This window comes from Elaeis guineensis, chromosome 1, assembly GCF_000442705.2.
Source record: "Elaeis guineensis isolate ETL-2024a chromosome 1, EG11, whole genome shotgun sequence".
NCBI classification, from domain to species: domain Eukaryota; kingdom Viridiplantae; phylum Streptophyta; class Magnoliopsida; order Arecales; family Arecaceae; genus Elaeis; species Elaeis guineensis.
Genome location: NC_025993.2, coordinates 120,915,769 through 120,926,199, shown reverse-complemented (window position 1 = coordinate 120,926,199; position 10,431 = coordinate 120,915,769). Strand labels below are relative to the sequence as shown.

The 10,431-nt window shown below is 34.6% G+C and overlaps 1 long non-coding RNA gene across 3 annotated transcripts; it reads left to right on the top strand.

Annotated features, from left to right (window-relative positions):
* Window positions 1-393: 393 nt before the first annotated feature.
* LOC105038838 (uncharacterized) lies at window positions 394-7,040 on the top strand. 3 transcript variants are annotated; one of them, XR_012143039.1, is made up of 7 exons: window positions 396-916; window positions 1,629-1,740; window positions 3,362-3,515; window positions 3,658-3,940; window positions 4,050-4,360; window positions 4,480-4,530; window positions 6,801-7,037. It is a non-coding gene; the product is annotated as an uncharacterized lncRNA (long non-coding RNA). The 3 variants fall into 3 exon arrangements; XR_012143042.1 differs by having other exon boundaries at window positions 394-916; window positions 1,645-1,740; window positions 3,658-4,360; window positions 6,801-7,040; XR_012143038.1 differs by having other exon boundaries at window positions 394-916; window positions 3,658-4,360; window positions 6,801-7,039.
* The last annotated feature ends 3,391 nt before the right edge of the window (window positions 7,041-10,431 follow it).

The following is a 10,431-nucleotide window of genomic DNA, read 5'->3' as shown; positions in this document are numbered from 1 at the left end:
TATTATTATTATTATTATTTTTAATTTAATTAATTTTTATTATAAAAAATATATTATCAATTAAAATATAATTTAATTGAAAAAAATTAAATTTTTATCGATCAAATTATAATTATTTGTGATAAAAAATATATTGATATTATTTAAGATGCATGATGAAGAATTAGCAAACATTTTTTCTATTTTGATCGAAAAAAATATGGCGCACTAACCTATCAAAATTATTCATGATTAATTATATTTTAATCGTAAAAAATTTTTGTTTCTAAATCAAATTTTGGTAGTTAAATTTATCAATGATCAACGTTGCCAAAAATTTTTGATTTTCTGACCATTCGTTGGTCACTAATTGGGAACAAACTTGGCGCGCAGCATCCGCGCCACTGAAATTTTTCACGAGCCAGCGGCCCCAACTGCCACTCTGTCTCTCTCTTCCCCTCCATCCCTTCCCCCTTGCATCTGCCTCTTTTTCTCCATCTCACGCCCTAGTTCTTTCCTCCGTCCATCACACTGCCCTCGATGATCTCGTCGGTGTCAAGAAGTACCTCTGCTACTCCTTGCGGTCGTCCATTCCACGACGTCGTCGTCCATCCTACTGCCCCCGGCGACCTCGCCATCTCTCTCTTTCCCTCTGTCCCTTCCCCCTTGCCTCTACCTCTCTTTCTCCATCTTACACCCTAGCTCTCTCCTCCATCCATCCCACTACCCTTGGCGATCTCGTCGGCGTCAAGAAGCATCTCTGCTACTCGTCGGCGTCCATCCCACGACCTCATCGTCCATCCCACTGCCCTCGACAACCTCGCCAGCCACAAGTAGTAGGTTTGCGCCCGCTACTCCAAGGCCTACGCCATCTAGTCCGACTACAAGGCCTGCTAAAAGATCTACAGTCCTGCAACTGTGGCTGCGTCTTCTCCCGGTGAGTGCATTCTGTGGAAGCGTCTTCTATTTTTCTCTCATGAATGACCCCGTTAGAAGCTCAATGTGTGGTCGGTTGGTTTAATTTCCTCCATAATATCACAAAGATTTCGATCCTAATTTTTTTTTCATTTTCATTTTCTTTATTTCCTTGTAGTTTTATGTATTTGTTGAGCTTTTAGATGAATCTTTGGAGCTAATTAAATGAGCAGTATCCAAACCCAAGAAGGATTTTTGTTGATTTGGTTTGCTTGTTACTGAAAAACTCGAGCTTGCTTTCATTTCTCTCCTTGATTTGGTTTTTCTTTCTTGGGTTGATCAGAAAGTACCAATGTAGATAAAATAAATACACAATTCCTAATGCATACCCGTTTTGTCGGTTTGATTTTTTGTGAGTCCAATCTCTCACATATGCTTTGTTTATTCTGTTTGATCTTAATGTGTTTTTTGGCTGGATTTGGGTTCGATCTTCTTCTTTATTTGTTGATGTTTTTTCTGAGTTAGTTATAAAGAACTAATAGGTTTAGAGAATTTAAAGTTTGATAACATCTAGGTCCTCAATTAGGGATAATTGTAACTCTTGAACTAAACATCTTGTTAAGCTGAAGGTATAGTTTTATTAAAGTGCTGGAGGTATAGTTTTATTAAAGTGCTCTATGTCACATTGTCTTTAGTGGTAAAGAATGTTTTTTTCACTGCATGTCCTCAAACAGCTATCCTGATTACTAGGAGGAGTGACTTCGGTCTGAAAGAGTGGAATGTGTTCATCCGACCAAGGAGTATTGGCAGTCCCACTACCAAGCATTTTTGGGTGTTTGATAGTAGGTAAGCTCATTCGATCTTTTGCATTGCATGAACTGCCCTTTTGTCAATTTGAGTATCACTTCCTGTTGCTATCTGTAAATAAATGAACAATTATGGTCTGTGAGTTTAAACTTGGTCTGCTCAGGTTTCATGAAGGCATTGAAACTGATTCATGCCATGTTTTAGTAGTAATAGATTCTCTAATAAATGTTCGTCTGAATTCTCAGATCTGAACCGTGTATCATTCTGTTCAGACCTATTCCTTTGAAACATGTATCAAATCTAAATTAGGTTCATATCTATACAGGATTGTGTATACTTGGCCTTCAATAGGAAAACAATGTAATTTGAAACTAATTATTGTACAGGGTACAAGACTTGAAAGTTACTATGATAATGAAAAAAGTGGTATTTTCTCAGTTTGAAGATAGAAGTGAATGAAATTTATGGTGGGCATTGCTTCATAATGATTTTTTCAGGCATCTAAAAATCCTCAGAATTTTAGTCCCTCATAGATACTCCCTTGCCTTTCATGATGCACCCAGTACTTAATATTTTCTTTTTAACAAACGGTTACTTATTGCCTAACACCTTACAAGAATATCAGGAGCTAGAACATGCCTATCTCAAATGTTGGTAACATGACCTATGGATGGTCATGTCATTGTGGTCCACCATCATTCTATTTATCTATATCCTTAGTGTCTTTCTTATTTTAGAGGATCTATATTAGACCCTGGATTTTAGTGGAACAAGATGTGTGTTCCTTATATTTATGTATACATGCCATTTGTTGATGTTTGGTCCAGAATGTTAGTGTCGTGTTGACTGACATGACCTATTTCTTATGAAATATATATTTCTAAAAGCAAACAACTATGGTACTTCAAGGATTAAACCATTTGTAAAAGCAAATGATATAAGACAGAAATGTGCAAATCTTTTTCTAGTTCTTTACTTTCTTTCAATCTATTTGTTGGTTAATTTTTAATTATATTATCAATATTTTTGAGTATATTGGAGATACATTTTTTGTTTTGAGTAAATTTTAGACTTTTGTTGGTTTTACCAATGTCAGCTTCACTCTTTGCCTTTACTCCCCTTATACTTGGATAAACTTTGATGTATGTCTTATTGGAGCCTCTTTACTTTGACAGTTTGTTTAATTCAAAAGTTGCTTTAATAAAGAAACGATTTTTTATGGATGGTTTTTAATCTTAGATTGGAACCAACACAAAAAGTGAAGAGTTGTATAAAGAGAACTCAGGTGCTATTTTTATCTTGTGTGCTACATACTTTTGCATGATGGATAAGAGTTGGATGACTGCACAAAAGTGGACTGAACACTATGTTAAGGGAGTTCAAGCCTTTATGGAATTCGTAGCTGATCATATAGGTGAAGAGTGTGAGGTTAGATGTCCATGTATGGGTAAAGAGTGTGAAGACATTGGAGTCTTCTCAGGTTGCCATGTAGGAGCCAATGGCTTTACAAGTTGTTCATTTCTTATAGATGAAGGTTACTGCATGCACATAGAATGATAGTGCTTTTAACAATAATTTTTTTTTAATGTAATTTTTAGAGTAAATTGGAAATTCAAAATTTGAGAGAGGATGCTGAAGTATCAAAATGTGTACTTCGAAGGTTATAAGCATGTGGGAAGGATGTGTGATCAAGATTACGAAAGCATTATTTGAAATTTAGCTTTGATGCGGAAGCAAAGCGAAATAAGCCTGCCAATATTTCTCAAGAGAATAGGGATGACCTATGTGATTATTGGTCTAATCCTCATACACAGGTTCTATCATCTTATACCCATTTACTATCTAGTAATAAAAGTTGATTTTTTATTTTTATTAGTCTATATAAAAAAGATGTTGCATCAATGAAAAAAGTAGTTACTAATGTTTCAAAGATGTTGGTGTTCTATTTTTCTCAAGGAACGATGTTCAATCAATGCCGCAAATCGAGCAAAGGCAAAGATGTCACATAAAACAGGATCTATGTCATTTGTAGCAATGTGGCATGAAATTGTAAGAGAGTATATTATAACTATTATATTATTGATCATAGTTTACTTTTTTCGAATATTTATTTATTTTGGTACAATATTAGTCACAAAAAGAGCTTAGTGGGGAAGAGTGCAATAGAATTATGTTGTTCAAGCGCACATATTGTAATTCAGCCGGTGCATGGGCAAATGCACATGCAGAGGAATGTTATGTAAGTCAACATATTTATTTTTATTTATTATACAAATGTCTATGCTATGAGATATTATATTTTTGCTGGTTGTACACTTTTTAATCACATAACGACTTTTATGTATTAGAATGAAATGCAAAGGTTATTGGCTGAATCTGAAGCTGAAGGAAACTCGATGACTGTCGATGGGATTTGTAATAAAGTTTTGAGAGTGTGCTCTGGATACATTTGTGGACTTGGGCATGGACCGAAGCCACACTAAGCCTCAAGTTCAAAGTTCAAGGTAAACCAACTTGAGGAACAACTAAAAGAATCTCGATTGGAAAACTATCAGTTGAAAGAGGATGTAAATGAGCTCAGAGAAAGGTTGGATCAGCAAGGATGTCTGATTGAGATGTTACTTGCTGCATAGGGTCAATCTAGCTCCAGACAATTATGGTAATTTTAATTATAGCATTAGATTTAGTAGTTAGCTGCATATATGTAACATAATGCAACATAATGCTAATACATTATTTCACAGTCTTCATATGCTAATTGCATTTCTTTGTTACCAGAACCAAGAATTTCAAGATTGGTGTGTCTGAGTCTCAGCAGAAAGGCTAGAGGTAAGTACAAGTTCACCATTTTCTTTAAAAATTTTATATTTTTTGATATCTTCAAAATTTTGCAATGTTCAAATATGTTCCATGTTGGGCAAACTTTAGAAGCGGCCAGCAATTATAAATAGGTTACTTTCAAATTCTTTTTTGCTGATATTTTATAGGACTGTCCTTTGTTTTCCAGGGTAATTAGCCATATTCATCTGCCCTGTTTGTTCTACTGTTGTTCATCTGGTGGACTGTTACACCACATGATTTTTTAAACGAGAAATTTATTTGTTAAATGGATGATTTAGTAGAAATTTCTCTTGCATTTCATTCTAAAACACAAAAGTTACTTGGAAAGCTGGGAAAGAGTGTCCTACGAAATGTTCATTCTAAAGTCTTTGCTGGATGGCACATTTTTTGGGGTCTTTAATGGTTAAAGAGGCATGGCAAAAGGGGTTGAAATTGGGAAGCATTGAGAGAATCATATTCTTCAAGTTTGTGATGATTTAAAAAAAAAAAAAATAATGAAGAGGTATTGAAACTCCTTTCTTTTGATGTTCTCGTATTGCTGGCTTTTGTAAAGGTTCAGTCAGGTGAATCATGGTCTGTTGGGGCCTTGCATTAGTGACATTAAGAGCCATAATTAGACATACTAAGGACTACCTTGGTACAGCTGCAGCATGATTATCAGCTCAGGCAATGCTATGTGTTCATAAACTGGTCTAGCGACCAAAGTTGCGTAACATTCTGAGGTTTGCTTAGCTAGTTTTAAGCTAAGACCAATCCAGTTTTTATAAATTCTATAAACTATCCAGGTACCACAAAGTTAGGCCTTCCATTATGACTTTGGGATGCTGGGCTTGGACCACATATTAGGCCAACGGAGGACAAGGTTCCACTTAATTTCATAAAATGCTATAGTGGGCCATTCATGCAGATCGTGACCTGGAAATGAGGATTTATAGGAATTATGCATATAATATGTTTCTATCAGTTACTGGTTTGGAATTTTATTTTTGCACTTGATGTGCAGATTGAGAACTACAATGAGCCTTTTCTTAATGCATTAAGCGAATACAATGATGGAAGAGATCTATGGAATCAGTTTAAAAAGTGATGGTTTCAAAAGTCCTTATGATGATTCCAACAATAGGAAACTTGCATTCAGCATCATTCTATTGCAGAAAAGTATGTGCAGGTGTTGATCAAAATTGATTTCTTACATGTAGGCCTTGGATTTGTAAGTTATGCATCTTTTCTAGCATCAATTGGTTCTAGTGTTTTCTATTATTTTAATGTCTCTTTGTATGGTTGATTTTCATTTTACGGCCACGCCCTATGTGTCAATATTTCCATTCATTCACTGAAATTACTTATATGCTGCTGATTAGTAATTGTTAATTGAGAAGAGGAAAAAAATATTTAGAAATAACTTGTAGCTCTCTTAGAGTGCTTTGACTTCTATCATTAAGCATGCCTATCTTCCGATCCTTCCCCAAAGTGCTCACATGTTGTGCATATTTTTCCATAATGGTAAACCTCTTTCTATGTAAAGGTGGACCATTGGACACTTCGCTCCTGCTTATGTCTACTGTTCACCATTCTAGTTATCTTCTGTAATAATATAGAAATCTGCCACTCATATATGAGCCTTTGTCTAGCTCTAAAAATTCTGTGCAGAGAAGAAATTTGTAATTTTATGATTTGAGGATTTTATGAAATTTTGTTTGACTGTCAAACGCATATTTATCTATAATCTTATCTTGTGATATTTAAAAAGAAAAGAAAAGATCCCAAATCATTATTTTTGTAATTGTGTGCATCCTGAGTTTCTGCACATATTTTGGTTCCAAGGCATCTGAACTTGCATTTGCAATTGTTGCCATCTGTCTGTCTGTGGGGCTGCCCTGTTTTTGGAGGGGGCCATAAGGTCATGCATATACCAGAACTCTGGATTACCTGATCTATGATCAGTGGCCCAAATTTGATTTTGTGTTCATCAGGGTTGAATATTATGTCCTATTTAGGTGGACTTCTGAATTCTTGTGGTGAGTTTCTCAATATGATGGATATTGTTAGAGCTATTTTTCTACAACCTTGCACCGCTAGAGATGGCAATCAGTATTATATATCATTCTCAATTACTATTTGTACAAATACTCGTGTCCTGAAAACAGGTTGTTCATGTTGGTCTTTTATTTTTAATTTGAAGGTAAGAGTATAAGTTAACTTCTGCAGAGATTATGTGTCTTTAAGTTTCTTATAATATTTGTGTACTTGTCATACAGGTTGCTGATTTTGGGTCTCGCAGGTTACTGACTAACAACATCAACTGAAGTTGAAATTTTGCCAGATCCAGCTCATGCTATTCGACCATTTTGTTACGTATTTGGGCATATGTTTGATCTTTTGAAGAATCAGTGTTTGTATTTTTTGATGTCAGCAATTTCCTGATAGTTTGGACAATATATATCTATGTTAGGGATTATTGTATGTATTGATAAATTTATATTTACAATTAGAAGTATTTTGATGTTCTTCACTTGCAATATGTCAAGTTTGATTGATTTTGTGGATTCTTAGTTACAAAGAGATGATATATCAGTGGAAATATATGTTTGAATATTATGTGATACCAAGAATATGTAGAGAGATTAAATAGGTACACCAGGAACATGCAAAGATATCTAATATATATGCTGGCAAAAAAAAAAAAAAACTTTTTCCGATCAAAAAGTTGGTTGTTAAAATTCTTTGCTTTTTTTCAACCAAAAAGCTGGTTGGTAATGGTTTTCATAATAATCACCACAGTTCAATGCCGACCAAAGTAATTGGTTGTGCATGTTATACTAAACTTTTCGTGACCAAAATAGTTGGTAGCTGGTTGGTAATGATAAGATTTTTTGTAATTAATTATTTTGGTGGCGAATGACTTGTTTCATACAACAGGCATTCAATTTTTCTCAATGTTTCATGATCAAAACAAATGGTTGGCAATGATAAGATTTTTTGCAACCAACTATTTCGATGGTGGATGAATTGTCATATGCAACAGTTGTTAAGTCTTTGTCAATCAATATCATCTTTTTGCGACAAAAATTTGACCATTTTACAATCAAATAATTCATCGTTGAAGGACTTCATTTTTTCCAACTCCATCTGATTTGGTCGCCTTACATCCATATTTTCCAAGCAAACACAAAATCGATTGTCAAAGATAATTGTCGGTGGGGCTTCCATGACCAAATTACCGGTCATGATTTTTGGTTGTTAAAAGTTTTTAGCAATCAAATAGTCTTTTTGTGATGACTTTTTTTATTATTAATTGTATTATTTATTGTAATGATTATTCTCAATGGAGTAGGAAAATAAAGTATGACAGATAAAGAGAAAGAAAAAGAGAGATGTCATCTGACCCAGATGTGTATTTGGTTCAGTTAGGCCTTTATGATTTCACTCGAAATTTTTTTAAAATTAGTTTTCTCTTCAATTTAATCTTAAATTAAAAAAAAAAAATAAACTAAAAATAAAAAAAAAATAAATATAAAAATTGGATTGTGTCCCAACAAGCGCTAAATTTAAAGTCTTCAGTTAGATTATGTCGATTCTCTCATCTATCTAGAATCAAATACTGGATTGAAAAATTTCAGCAGTCTTTCACATTTAAATTTAGAAAGATAGCTTGTAACTCCATCATTGATAAATTCCATTATTTGGTCGTCAATTTTTAGAAAGTAGTTTACAATCCTATTATTGATAAATTTCATTCTTTCATTATTATCGATTTTCGGAAGATGGTTTGCGATCTCATTTTCAGTTTCTTGTTTATCGAGAATTGTTTCTATATATTTTTTTAAAATGCTCCTAAATTGGATTTCTGTATTAGGAGTCAGATTCGACGTACTGATTACTGGAAGTATGTCATATGATCCTATACATATATACTTAAGGGTTAGGTCAGAAGTAATGATTACTGGCAGGATTTTTTCAAGTTCTAGAAACACATACTTAAGGAATTTAGGCAAAGGTTTCAATTCAAGTTTTGGTGGGGTCGGAATCGAATGACATAATGGTTCAATTTCTAGCTCAAGTAAGGATTCAGTTCTCATCGACCAAGACAGTGGTTGAGGTGGGTGAGGTAAATTGAGTAGGGCATTCACCTCCTGGACTTGGGTCTCTTCAATGGACTCATCCAGAAAATCATCTTTCATCAAATCTAAGGAGGAATCGGACTCAACTATCTCATCTATCAGATTAGAACGGCTTTCCTCCTTTTAAGCATACTTCGAGGCATAGAAAATATTGATTCTCACCTTTTGATCTCCAAAAGAAATGTTCATGACTCCTGTTTTACAATTAATATTAGCATTAACAGTGGCTAAGAATAGACGACATAGAATTATGGGATTTTGATTCAATTCTTGAGATGGTTCCATATCAAGTATGAGGAAGTCTACTAGAAAATAATATTTGTTTATTTTAAATAAGACATCTTCAATCAGATATGTGGTATCTTTACAAATCTATCAGCTAGTTGTAAAATAACCGATATGGGTTTGAGTTCTCCTATCCTAAATTTTTCATAGACTAAGATTGAAAGTAGGTTCACATTAACTTCTAAATCTAACAGGGCTCGGTCAAAGGTGATGCCTCTTATAATACATGAAATCAAAGGAGTATTAGGGTCTTTCATTTTCTGAGGCAATGGGTTCAACAGGATTGCACTTATATCCTTAGACAGCATAATTCTCTTTATGGTTCGTGACTCACACTTTTGGCTATAAAGTTTCTTGAGAAGTTTAATATAAGCTGGAACGTGCTAGATCGCATCGAGGAGGGATAGATTAATATGAACTTGCTTAAACAATTTCATTAGCTCCTTGTTGCATACTCCTTGCTTTTTGCAAAAAGAATCGGCTTCTAGGGTTGAAGGAAATGGAACTCTAGTTTTATATATTTTGGGTAACTCATCTGCTTTTTTATTTTCTTTATCTCTCTCACTCAAATTGGAAGCAGTATCAGTATGAGTTTCGGCCTCAAGTTCTTCTATGTGGTTAGTCTTAGTACTAACCTCTTCTTCTAAGTCACATTTTGGCTAGCATCAGTACTAGCCTCTCTCATCTAGTCTTGGTATGGGTTCTTAAGAATCCTATTACTTCTAAGCTCAGAATTTGCTTTGGCATTCTCAAATCGGAGATTCTTAGATGGGACATTAGATTGATGACTAGGTCCAGGTGGTTGGTGGACGTTGGGTGGATTATTTCTGGGATTCGCTATTGATTAGCTCGACAATTGACCTGGTTGCTCCTCATGGTAGACTTAGCTAATTGTCCTATTTATGCTTCTAGCCTGACGATGGATTGCTGTTGGATCATAATTAGTTGTTGAAGCTGACTAAACTTATCGCCAGCTAGATTGGTCTGTTAAGAAGGTGGGTATGATGGCTGAGTAGGTTGATTAGTCTGATATCTATTATAGGTATAATTCTAGTATTGGGGTCTATTTTGAAAGTTTTGCACTGACAAAATTTAGATCTGCACTTGAGTTTGTTGGGGTTTCCAAGAAAAAATGGAGTGGTTCCTCCAACTTGGGTTATATGTATTCGAGAATGGATCATTAACCGGCTTGAAGTAGTCTTATACACCTTGGACTTGTTCTTGGATGAAAAGTGAAAACTATGCAGCTGTGGGACATTCACTCATATGATGGATTGGGCTAGTACAGATAGAACAAATTTTTTGATAATTAGACGGTGATGTGTATTGTGTAGGAGATTGTTGACCTAGATCTAGGACTTGATCTAACTTTTGAAAAAGAAGATCGACTTTATCTAACTTCTGAGCTATCAGATTCAAGTCAGTCTTAGAACTAGAGTCTAAATGTTTGATCTTATCAATTTCTACCCACTTTTGATGAGGA